Here is a 13,661-nt window from a genome sequence, read left to right on the forward strand (position 1 = left end):
TTATCTTTTCTCGACCACCCAAGAAATAATTTTAAGCAATCGCCAATGTACTTACACGAATTGATGCGAGATTGAACCTCGCGGCGTTAGGATCATAGTCTAGCGTATGGCAGCAATTCTATTTAATATGGCGTCTATCACGTCGCTATGCAACGACCCCTTATCGTGAATGTCCTTCAGCAAAGCTCTATTTGAAAGTAGCGTTTAGGACGAGCTATTCAGAAACAACGCCGTCTGCTTAATCATGATTTGTTTAGTTCCTTCGTTGTCTCGTTTTTTTCTCAAGTAGTCCTAAAATGGCTAAGTAAGTACTGTCACAACGTTTTGATGGATCGCGGCTAGTAGCTGCGTCCCAACCCGATAGTTAAAACGTTCCACCTAGACGTAAACACATCTCTTTTACCCCTTAATGTGTCTCCTCTGATTGCAATCGCCAACCATTGTTGTCCGGTATAGACTCGAAGCATTTCTATGCATACTATGTCGGCAAAATTCGTACGTGGTTTCCCCATCTAATTGGACCGTCGATGCCACATTGACCCAAGCTGTGTGATGTGTGAAGCCACACAGCTTGGGTAGAATAACGCATTCCGCGCCGTACTCCTGAAAAGGGAAAATAGCACAAAAGCGTGGTGCCTTGCCGACCACTTCACGATTGAAAACGATAACCGCGCAAAAAAGCTGTCAGTATCTTTGCAAAGCAGAACGGGGCTCAGGGAAAGGACAATTTGGAGAAGCAGCTAACTGTGCGTTATTATGTCAGACGTTCGTTAGCAAAAGTGACGCAACGAAATATAGAGAAAGGAAAGAGCCAGACCAGGTAAGCCTCAGCGCTGAAAAAAAGTGAGATGACCGATCTATTGTAGGAGCTTCTCCCGTCGTCATCAAAAGTCGACCCTACGAGAAGTGACAGCTACTAAAAAACGTTTACAGCCGTTGCACGAACGGCGACGAAAGCAAAACGCTTCGCACTCCGTAGAGAATTTCTGTGGCTAATGCGTCGGTGAGGCGCAGTAACAGCTGCAGCTAGTAGAGGAACTTTAAAAACGAATATAGGTAGCTGCTTTGTGGAGTCGGGAGAAGCCTTGTAGGAAGCGTTGCCTGTATTAGGCCGACGTGAGCGTCAGGTCGCTTTTTCGAATGTTCTCGACCCACCGAACAATAGTGCAATAGACATTTATAGTGTGCAACGAAACGGGATATCGCTTGGTGACTACAGAAAACCATCCTCTAAAGGATACAGTTAGTTAGCTATCGGAGGCTGTTGTTCGCAAGTACAGGTATGCTCGTAATTGAATTACTTTTTCTTTCTCTGCGAAGTATCGTCGCAGTGAACCATCTATCCATCGGCTATTTACTAATGAAAATGTCTACACCTACCCTTGAATCACTTTCTGCTTATCTATTTGTTCCTACAAGCTTTCTTATCTAATATATAGCCAACACACATGTTCATCAGCATCCGTAAAACAGCTCCATCATGGGCTATTTTAACGACTACCGACACGCTGACTCCGACAACGTGCGAGTCTTCCATTTTGTTCGATTTGGTTAAATAACGCCGTTGCCACGAGACACAGATGACGAACAGTGCCAGTATAGCGTACAGCAGCTTGTCTTTTCCCAGGCCCTGTCACCGAATTTACCTTGACGACCACGCTTTCTCTTGTAGGCCTGAGCTACGACAGCCATGGTGGTAGTCGCCCAACCGATATAATTTTTGTTCGCCACTTAATCACTGAGCTAGCTGGTTGGCCCTTTAGCCGCGCGGCGTGCAGTCGAATAGTCGTGCCCCACTCCTCGAAGGGGCAGGACGAGTCGATGCTGGAGGAGTCAATACCGTAGCCGCAGTCGCTCAATTAGGATTCATTTTTACTGGATCTTAGAAACAGTAGTAGACACAATAATAATGACACCACTCAAAATGTCCGACGATAAACCGGAAATTCGACTTCACTGGATAGCGATTTTTAAGCGTCTCTCACTTTTGAGATCGGAAAATTCCCGAGGTATTTGGTGTTGGAAATCGACAGCGCTTCTTAAGCACGGCACGGTTATCTCTTATCGTAGCTTTCAACTGAGTCGTTGAGTCGGTGAAGTATAGAGAAAAAGGTCGGCTAAGACGTTTATATTATTTCTTTGTTGTTGCTGAGATCGACAAAGATTTCATGATGAGAGAAATGATAAGTGTGCAATGTGAGTTGGTAATAGATATCTTGTTGTCAAGCGCAAAGCGTGGTAATCGCTTTACGTGCTAAGAATAATTCTTAACGAACAATTCAATCACCATGTAACAGGACCGAAATCGTATCAGAGCCAGAACAGAGTTGTCCAGACGAGCGTCCACAAAACTATTGCAAACAGAATCATTAGCAACGTTCGAGCGGGTGGCTGTTTGACATGTGTCACTACGTAAATGATGGCGGACGGCGCATTGTACGGTCAACATGACAACAGATACTGTCACATTTTGAAATGCAGGGCCCCCTGTCGTAGGTATCTTCCTTTGTTTGCTAGAATAGTTTCTTCGACGCTCTCTTACAGCTCAAGCATTTTGTTCGGGACTCCGTTACATTTTATGATAAAATCTCGTGTTATTGGTGGATACTGCGTTTTTCACAAGACATAGATGTGGTAAGCTTACCCGGTTAGAATTAGAGCCATAGTTGAGGGTTTGGAGAACACAGGTATGGCCGAGCGGATGACTTCCAGTCAATGTCGGTTGTCAATGTCAATTTCAACGCATCGAAGGTATATCGGGTTAAACTCTTGGAACTGGGTTACCGTTATGTCAAACCGATACATAAGCCCAACATTTGTATGTTCAAAGTTAATACACATAAACTTTTCTTTATCAGAGAGTTTCCCTACTAATAAAAGTTATATATGGGTAGAAAACTAGCATTTATAACCATCATAGCAAAATAAACATGCGCAGGGAGTATATGATCTGTTAAGAAATATATATATATATATATATATATATACTGTATAACTCCACATAAATGAAAAAGGCATCAAAAAGGGCAAAAACCGGGCCTTGTTGCAAAGCGATTTTCTTAGAGTCACTACTTGGTAGAGTCGACTCGGAAGTCAGAGACACACCCTTCGAACGTTCTACCTTCTATATTTCTGGAACTTATGCTCTGGACGCCAGGGTAACCAGGAGTCCAAGAGTTGAAGACACGAGGCGGTCCAACCTTAACGAGGGCGCATCTCAAATTCAGGAGAGCATTGGATGATGAGAATGTTAAGGTTAATCCTTTTGTCTTCATCTTCTTCTTTACCTAGCATATATCAATGACACTTCACACAAAGAAGAACCAAAAGGTCGTTCTTATGATGACACTCTGGCGCGCCCACGTATACTCTTTGGCATCTTCCGGCATCGCGACCTTTGAATTCTCCAGGCATTGTATAACCCTAGAACGGCCTCCTTGTTTTCTAATTCGATTCTACAGCTGAGTATCGCCTAAGATAAGGGGGGGGGGGAGAGGGGTGATAGGGGTACAACAAAGATACGAATTTTTCGTATCTATGTTGTACCCCTATCGTACCAAAATTTAGTTCAGAGTCCTATCTCTATTCCTCAATCTAAATTCGCCTGCGTAACTCTTGTACCCTACGCTTCCACCAATACAAACGCTATCCGAGCTTAAATAGTATCTACTAGACTGAACACGAAGTATTGTTGCCGATGGTGGCTCTGAACTGCTGACATGTTTTAGATCATTGTCTAATATTTTAAATAACTAATTTCTCATAGAAAACTAACTGAGGGAACAGGTAACCTATTTTTCTCTCTTGTAATAATATTGCATATATTCTTCTTATATGTACTTTAATATCGAATCCTGAGAATAAAGTAACAAAATTATCGTAAACAAATTTATGACGTGACCTAAATGTGATCGCTAAAAGTAAACTCTGTCACACTCAATGATTTTGAGACAAGATATTCCACCCAACAAAAATGAATATATATATAATAATAATAATAATAATAATAAGTATATATACGTAAATGCCATTTAGCTGTTACTTCACCCTCTCTGTACTAATGTACGTGACTACGGGACACGCCCAATTTGTCCGGTCAGGCCGAATTATGCAGGAAGCACACCATGGAGTTGCATAGAGCCAGGACACCTAACCTTCCGCAAACTCAGCCAGGGCAATGAAAGCACCTGATAGCTGTTACTAGCGTTGGCGACAATTCGAATATGTCATAATTCACGCCTGCAAGTTACTAGAGACGTTACGTAGGGACAAAGCATCGAAAAGAAAACGTCACCCCTGAGGTTCCTTGTGATGTCAGTGGTCCCCCTGCAGTAGATTCTTGTAAGAAACTTCTTCATTATTATTTTTTCGCCAGGCAAACTCCACCCATCCACAACGACACTGACAGTAGAACGTCATTCTGAGGCGGACAGGATTGATTGTCAATGCACCCCTCTCCGCCATCTTCCCTCTCCCGAGACTAAATCTAAACCATGTATCTCTGCAACTTAACTGCCAATACTATGACGGCTCATTACAACAGTAACTAACTGATATTGCTGATCTGCAGCTGTTACGGCTACGGCCCTTACTGTGCAGTGACGGTGGGACCCACTTTACTACTGCGAAAAAGCTCTACACAACCCAGGTTTTAGCGTCGCTGCTACCTGTTCTATAAAGTGGTCGCAGGAACGTCACTGCTGAAACCCCGAAATCGTCTACAGTTTCGCGCAAATCCGCTAGTTCTACTGCTAGTTTGTGTCTCGGCTAATGTGAGCCTTTGAAAGAGATTATCTACGAAGTAGTGGTAGCACAATGCGTGATCAATGATGCCAGCAGATCTCAACGTGTTGTGTTTAAAGGCCTGCCGCAAGATGCCTAATACGCCAACCATATTGTCCCCGTTCCGTTTGTTTTCCTTTCTTTTAATCGTCTGTCTTTTCCTTTTTTCCTCCGGGACTTTCCTCTCCTCCTTCCGGGACAGAACGCCCGACCGTTCTGTCCTGTCGAGTGACACTTGTCGTTGAGTTGCTTCTGGGAGAGCCTTTTACGTACAGTGCCATCGCACAATGTATCTAGTCACCCTTAAGTTATATTAACTTACCTTGCGCTCGGCTGTTATTATTACTTTGCTACCTAACGCTAACGATTTGTCGGCGACGATAACGGCAGACAGCATAAGTAGAACGCACTTAACGGTTCGATCGCGCAGGAACATACAAACAAAGCAGGCCTGCTTCGTAGAGCGCTTTTCAGTGCTGTAGATCTGCAAAGGCGTGAATAGAAGCTCTAGTGTGCTACTACGTGATCAGGGTTTTACGGTGGCGATGAACGAGCGATGAAACAGAAAAATAAAAAAACAACAGACAAAGACTTGACTAATCGTTATGTCCATCCGTCGTTTTGGCTCATGGAGGTAATAGACAAAAGCGAAACACTTTGTAGGGTTTCCGCTCACAGAACAGGACTGACTGCTGGGATTGATTGTGATGGCGTGGGGTTAGGATAATTCTAACTCGTGCGTGTTTCTGTAATGCTTAAGGCTCAAGTAATGCTAAAGGCTTTAAGTGTTATGGGCGTATTTTAGCCTAGTTGTACTTGGCCTTACTTCTGAAAAGTAGAGTGGCTGCAATCTTGCTCGAGGTTTTTAGCAGGTTAATGGAAAATAAAAACTATAATAATAGAGAGGCACGGGCAATAATCGAATCACACCTACTAGATTGATGACGCGAGCGCGAGAAGTGGGATAAGTAAGAGTACCTCGGTCGACTGTTGCGTAGCTTAAGGGATCCTGTTATGCCGTGTAACAGTTGCAGACTTCAGCCCAGAAAAAGCCAACAAAATATAGGCCATCCGTAGTGATTGAATTAGCAAAATAAGCAAGGTAGACGTGTCCTGCATGTCAGACGCGTTTTAGAGAACTACTAGGGCGCCACTCGCAGACTTCGTCTCGCGCTTGTTTCGCTATTAAACACATTTCGTTTTACTGTGCAGAAGTTAAGAGCCAGCTACACTGATAGTAGGGGCAAAGTTTGATAGTCGTCAGCTATTATTTGATAACTTTAATTTATTAATTTTTTCACTATGCTAGGTAGCATATGGCTTGTCGCGCAACGTAAGTTGCAGCAATACGATTTTTGCACCGATAATATATCAACGTGGGTGACACTGGTGACCGCTTTGGTTTGTGAGGCGCTGTTTCTAAACGTGGAGAATAAGAGCAAATTGCTATCGTTCGGTTACGACCAGCCAAATTAGCATTGTGGAAAACAGCACACTCTATAGAGAAGAGCAGACTCTTACTCTTTGTCAAAGAAGCATTTGACCAGTTAGCTCCATTCCCTATGAGAAACTCTCGGTCGGAATATGGAAAACTTGTAAATAAATAACTATCGTATTTCCTTAAGTTAATTGATGCCAAAATTTTCGGGCATTATGTTCAAATGGTATTTTTTCACGTGTATACATAAGCGTTGACGACAGCAATACGGTTACCTAACTAGTTATATAACAGAATAACAAATGACAATTCACTGAGTAAACGTAACCAGGCCTACATGGCCTGTAGCCTTAAGAAGCATCCCTGGACGCTAGCTGATCCCCACAGACGTGCCACTTACATGTACCTATAATTGAATTTGTAGACCATTAAGTCACATGAGATGGTCTCAATTTAACAACAACAACAATTTTAAGTGGCTGTAGATTAACGGAATTATATTAAGCTCAGTAACAGTTCAGGAACTGGCTTTGGTTGGAACCAGATGGTTGCGGCCTTGCCTCCGAAGTGTGAATCTGTATAAATAATAATGTAATCAAACAGCATAACAGCGTATGCGAGCGCTTGCCTTAGTCCGTGCCGGCCGACGAGATGTTGTCCTATTGACAGTACCAATTGTTCAATAGAATAGGTAATACTCAAAAGAGCAATATAAAACTAAATTCGGCCTGTTCCGATTTGTCCCAGTGTTTTTCTTGCCGATTTTCAGACAGCTGATATCCTCCTACTCTAAGCCCAGACCATGCTAACCGTTGTTCCTTAGCAAATTCTAGGTGCAGCTCCTGTGTTATTAGCGGTTTAGAAAGGAACGCCTGATTACTGGAGGGTTTTCCTTACCTCATGTATCATCGAGTAGCTAATATATTGGGGCCACGCAATTACATTACTAAATTCATGCGTGTGATCCCGCATCAGCAGGCGTGTAGAATAAGATTAGCAACTGGAAGTGGATTACCAAAGACTGATGTCATAAAGATTAGGTTAGTTCTACAAGGTCATAGATGTTAGCACAATGTAACCCTGAGAAACGCCTAGCGACGGTCAACAGAAGCAAAACTAGCTACTTCTCAAAAGCTTACACTAATGAGAGGTAACAGAAAGATAGGACAGGTTTCAACTCAGACAGGGGACCAAGTTGAACGTCTGCTCAATTTCGAATCTCCTTCCACCTGCACAACCTGCCTTCTCGTCACAATAGCTACCACAACAGCTGTGTCACTAATTGATTCGCCAACGGCCAGAGTACTCTACCAGCTAGAGTAACTATAGGGCAAGCCTATTTTACAACAGTCAGTTCTCCCGTTTAGACAGTTCGCGATAGAGCAGGACCAAGCAGGCGATCATTGGTTTTAAGGCAACAACGCTCAGCAAGAACTCACGGTACAAACTGAGTCGACTGTTCGACTTTACGTACGAACGACTCAACTAACGAAAGAATTTCACTTAAACCTAATTCTGCTAGGAGTTAGTGATCCATAAGCTCGCAACTTCGTTGTGACAGAACTCTCCTTGTTTGGACCGATCAGACAACTTGGCAACAAAATCATGCCGGCGCTTGAGTGTTGCTTGGTCCACCAACGTGTCTCTAGGGAGAAACCTCCACGGGCTGGTACCTATTAGACTTAACGCCTGGTTTTCCTTTATCCTGTCCACAGGAGCCAAGACAATGACGGCAGGAGGAGCTATAGCTTACCGACGTTATATGGCAATCGCATTGGATGAACCGGGAATTGACAACTGCTTGTATTAGGGATGGGGGGTGCAATATGGAGGTAGGCTAGGCGCTGTTGCAGGAGGCGATTCGAAAAGAAAAATCCTAACAGAAGTCGTCTGTCGGTAGCCGTCGGTACGACTAGGCAAAACAGCCGGTATTGGACTACCGACTCGAATTAGACTGGCTTCCAGTTTGTCTCGAGGAATAGACTACAAGGTGGATAGGTTTCTAGCTTAATTTCGAATAGCCAACAACTAGTAGCAACACGCTGAGTTGGCAGGAATCTTTCTTCAGAGTCTACTTGCTGGAAAGTGTGCGGTACGCGTTTAAATGAAGACGAATACCCCCCCCCCCCCCCTAACTACACTGTGTACTCTTTTGCTCTAGAAAAAAGACAGATTTTGTGTACTACGTTACTTGAACATAACCATACTTAGCCAACTTTCGCGTAGCTGATAGAAATCTCAGCCGTAAGTAGCTCTGATAGTAGGTAATAATCCTGGGAGGCCCCTTTGTGAATACCTAACTCGTTGTAGTCTATTGGGAAACCTATATGTCCTAAAATATATAGTATTTAGAACCTAATCAGGCGTCTATCTATAAATTACTATTGACTTCTAACAAATCTCAAAAATCAGTTTTGGGCAAAACAAAAGACCCATGTATGACCCATATTTGCATTTCTGCTCGAAAGAAAATTAGTCAGTTTAGCTATAGTGAGTGCATTAACTTCTAGATCGGCAGGAGGTTTCTAGGCTACAGTTTTCCTAGGCATGCCTCTACAGAATTCCTATCTTAACGGAATGGCTGTCATTATGAGTAAATATGTAAGATTTATTTTGCTGGTTATACTTAGGGCCGCTATAGTCAGGGAACGTGTTAATTGCTAAAACGGTTTGACTCATATCTCCCTCCGACAGCTGCGAAGGTGAAGACCGCACCATTTTGATCTGAAAGGGCTTAAAGCCAACTGGACTTCGTATGCCTAATCGATGTCTGTGTAATCTTTTTCGAGCTAATCTGTGTTGTTATTTTCACCGACCCTGACAGCATCAGAACGTCTTCGTGGTAGCGTAACGGGGTTACGGGCTGGTTTGCTAAACTTTAGTCATATAGGTCCTAATCCATTCCAGCTGGTCTAAAGTAATGTCTAAGAGCTTGAAAATCGGACATGAAACATAAAAACATGTTTTATTTTACGAACAACTATTAGCGCTTATATAGGACTGCCAGCGCCATGGGATTCATCGTACCGTTTATAAGATTAAATTATTCATTAAAGTCTGGTATATCATGAATTTTGAAGTCATTAGTCTACGAGTGATACTCCCCGAAGACCATCCGCAGAAGAAACAACGACAGCAATAGTAACATTAATCACCCGGCTTAAAGATTTGAAAAAAGGGGAGCGAGCTTCAAAGCCAACGTCGCAGTACCTCTAGTAGCCCCAGCAAAAGTGGAAGTATGAACATTTCGCTGTTTCCAGATGACTGTGCTGGTCATCATTGAGCCGTCACTGATTTTGTTGTTGTTATTGCTGAATTAGAAAAACCTGTCTTCTCTTACTCTGCTCGTTTCAAAGAAAGTGTATTGGGCATTGTTCCGCCATAGACAGATGTATTCGTTGTTTTGTATAGGGCGTTTACTTTTCAAAGAGCATTCGCCACATAGACGTCAGACGTCAAGACGCGCTTAGACTATCAGTGTCGGCGTTAGAGAATGAAGAAAGCGTCTCTGCGGTCAGCTTTAGATTGCATTTACTGGCGTAAATCACAGACGACATCTGTATCCATTTCTACGGGTTTCTAGGAACGTCTTCAATTAATTTTATTTGTTCTGGCCGTTGCATTAGATGCTGTCCCCACGAGGGTGCAGCACTAACGTATTTGCCTACAATACGTAGGGGTGCTTAGTAAAGTCGTCGACGTTAGAAATCGGGGGTGCATTTTTTTACTGGAAGAAGCCAAGCCCCTGAAAGCAATGCTTGACTCGCAGAACAAAAGTGGAAAGCATTTTTACCGAGTCATAGTGCATTAATGCCTTTTTCGCCTCTATATTGGACACGGCTGCGTTGGTGCGACCACGGTAATAAACATCTTTAACAGTAAAACAAGAGTGAAAAGTAGACAATTGTGATTAAGTATAGCTTTAATTAGCCTCCATTATCGTTATAGAACCATGAGAGATGAACCATTATAGATCAAAATCATCTGAACCGAAATAACAGTGTTCAGCTAGCGGACGTGAGCCTATACCTGCCACACAAAAACGGCCAGATGTAAAAAAGACTAACAATAGGCCCTGCAGCCTCGGTACTTGTCAGTTGCCATAGGCCATTGTGTTACCCTACACATGTTTCAGACACAGATATCTGTACTATAAACAAGCGCTATGACAAGTCGACTAGCAAATGGGCGAGTGTACACAAATATATATGTACACGAACACATATCAGCAAGCCAAGCACTCTCGAAAGGACAGCAGGTATTGCACACTGACGCAGGCTCTCAAAAGCACCTGTTGAACGAGTATCCATTCGAGCCCATAGAGACAGGGCACTGTTTACTAGGTACCAGGCTTTCGCCTTCTGATTTTTAATTTCAGATGACGGAAACAGTGTGTGGCGGATTGAGAAACATTCGAACGTTGAACTGAATCATCGCTTCGAAGGCAAATCTAAAGGGTCGAGAGATTTCCACAGCTCAAGTGAGTTATGGAAATTGTTTGACAACTAATTCCTTTCAACAGAGTGTTAATGATGACATATAGACGAAAGAGATGAAACTGGCGAGGATTATACACTCTCGAAGAATTTCGGCTCTTTTTTTTTGGTAATTTTAATTTTTACACTCATCCTGTATGCGGTAAGCTAGCATAAAATTTTTCGCTTGAGAGATGCCACTTACCCACTCGATATAATCCGGTAGCTAAAAATACACAACACGTTTCGAGCTGTGCAATTACAAAGTCTAGCAAGTTTAATCCTTCAAAGGCAAATGCTGGAAAGTTTCGGGTTTTTTTACGGAAAAACATGCTCGTAGTGCATCGAACCGCAGCATAGATAGATATCGTGTGTAGACTCACTAACAAGAGCAAGAATAATAACCAGCTCTGAAGACGATTTTGATACAAAGGAGAATTAAAACCTCTTCAACACTTCTACGTGGATTCGATGGGCAGAACGTATGACTGGTCAAGGTGTATAGCACATAGCCTCGAAGTTTTGACTCGACTCCAGGATCGTATGAAAGATAATTGGCGATTGCTTTTAACAGGGAAGTAGCTAAACTAGAGATGCCGATTTTACGACACCATTTAAAACTCTGTGAGCTTGTGGCTTTTATTGCTGACATATCTAAAGCAAAAAAATCCATCATAGTCGTCTCACACTCATTGTACAAATAGCAGAAACATGTCTACGGCTAAAGACAAGCAGAACAAAGGCAAAGCATGTTCTAGCGAGTTGAATGTAGTGTATTTTCGTTTCTCGATAGGTTTCGAAGTAATATTAAACTATATCCCGAACCAAAGCCCAAGTTTCTCAAGGGTCCAGGGTTTAGCGGGTGAGAGTCCCACAGTATCAGACAAACAACACATTTGTGAAGTCTGGTCTGCATAATGCATTTACCCTAAACCTCCTTAAAAAAAGAAAAGGTTTCCCTTACGGAAAGCTGGCGAAAAAAATTTCTATTCTGGAGATTAGTAATCGAAGAGTTACTTTCTTACCCTTACAACTTGCCCCTGGTAGTCCTTGAGACTTTCTGCTAATGAAGCTGAATATACATTAACTTTCGAATCATTGTCATTGAGATTTTTTTAGTATTTATTAATATCTCGTTAAAATTCAACATGTTGTGAATAATAGATCTCTCTTATGCAGCTATACCTTGATTTTTAACATTCCCTAATAGTGAATGATAATATTATAATTAATATTTTATACCTGCCTGATAGAAATTAGCTGATAAAAATCCTAATGTATACACTTTATTATTATTATTTAATTATTAGTATTAAAACAATAAGCTTAAACTAATCAATTAACAGGATCAAACAGGCGCCACTGGTTGAAACACAATTGAGAATGTAAACATGGCGAATCGAACCACAACCAGTCAGCCTGCCGCCCACACAGGCGAATCAGGAAGGTAAGATTAAACGATGGGCTCTTTTTTCGTGCGCCCCTTCTCCCTGGGGGATGGTAAAAGAAACACATAGAACCTTGGATAGTGAGGAACGAAAAATCGGTAGCGACGACGGTGGCGAGCAGTAAGAGAGACATTGGTTGATTTTACTATCGCATACCCCCCTCTTCCCCTCTCCCCAACTGCTTGAGGACTAGTGCCTAGGCCTAGACATTTGTATTCATTCGTTAGAATCGTTCCATCCGCCGCCCGCTTACTTCACCCACTTTGTTTACTTTTCCCAAAAGATTTGAATAGTCGACCATCCTGTCTGACTGACAAGCTCATCAGACGGGTGAAAATGTTCCGTGGTTTCAAGCTCAACCGGACGTTTATGCCGCTACTGGCTTCATGTTTACTATTGGTAACCCTGCCTCTAGCAACGGATAAGCCATCGTCCAATGATCTATTTATCTTGTGAAGTGAATTGTCCTATCTGTAACGCCTGTTTTAGCGAGGTGGAAGGCGTTGTATCAAAGGACTAAGAGCAAAATCAGCCAAGCTGCAGATCGGGAGTATGGAAGGCGTGTCCGACCATGGCCAATTCTTCCCCGTCACTTGATCGCTGCCTGAAAATGCCCCAAGTTATCGCCTCCTGTAATCCTTTCGTGTGTCCTTCGGCGTATAAATTGCAAGTGGGATTGATCGATTTATCGGCTTGAATGAGCAAATCATCAAACCTGGAACTATGGCTCATTCGTATGTATTTCTGGATCCGATAGTGATTCTTCAGCAGTTTTCGCCTCTTTCAAAAAGTAGCGAAGCTTTCCTTGTGACGAGAGTTAAGCCGAAAGACGCCTCGTAGAAGTCGCGGAGCATCATAAACCAAACAATTTCTGCCAAATTGCACAGATGCCGTCAGTTTACTTATATATCTTTGAATTTAGACCTGGGACTTTACCACATTATTTAGTCAATTCAAAATTAAAAATTCAGGCAGGCTAAACCCAAATTAATGTATTGTGCTTCTCTGCCATGTCCAATACATGCTTATCTAGTGCTGAGGTCGATCACTGGTGCCATAACGATACGGATTGAAGCAGCAAATTTCGGCCTTGGAAATTCAGGTCTCACGGAGCACAACGAAGCGAGCAGATTTCAATTGATGGACACGACCTCGCCGTTGTCGCCGCCAGCAACGCCGAGAGAACGAAGGGCGGCAAGGTCCTTAAAAAGACTCGCAGCTTCTCGTATTCCAATGCGCGTAAATGGATATGGATAGACCGGTAAGAAAGGCCAAACTTCTCTATAGCCTCCCGCATCTTTAGTGCATACATTCAGGAGTCTAATATGGGCGGATACAGCCATCTAGTTATAATGCTACTTACTTGCGATCTCTCAGTTTTATTTTTTTAAATTTAAAGCTAACAAAACACAATTTTAACTATCTGAGTTTCGGCTAATAGCTAAGCCAATGCATATTTTTATGTTTTTAATTTTAATTTAATTAATTAATAAAAAATTATGTTTTGTACCTTATTTT

At 42.5% G+C, this 13,661-nt stretch overlaps 1 protein-coding gene and 1 long non-coding RNA gene across 2 annotated transcripts in view; one reads left to right on the forward strand and one right to left on the reverse strand.

Annotated features, from left to right (window-relative positions):
* The window catches only part of Pkc53E (Protein C kinase 53E), a 214,868-nt gene that overhangs the window by 144,060 nt on the left and 57,147 nt on the right, over positions 1–13,661 (reverse strand). The gene's annotated exons all lie outside the window — the stretch shown is intronic.
* The window catches only part of LOC111269587 (uncharacterized), a 47,440-nt gene that overhangs the window by 20,266 nt on the left and 13,513 nt on the right, over positions 1–13,661 (forward strand). The window contains exon 2 of the long non-coding RNA XR_002685844.2: positions 13,177–13,404. This is a non-coding gene — a long non-coding RNA (uncharacterized LOC111269587). The remainder of the gene's footprint in view (positions 1–13,176; positions 13,405–13,661) is intronic.

This window comes from Varroa jacobsoni, unplaced genomic scaffold, assembly GCF_002532875.2.
Source record: "Varroa jacobsoni isolate VJ856 unplaced genomic scaffold, vjacob_1.0 scaffold_1398, whole genome shotgun sequence".
NCBI lineage: Eukaryota > Metazoa > Arthropoda > Arachnida > Mesostigmata > Varroidae > Varroa > Varroa jacobsoni.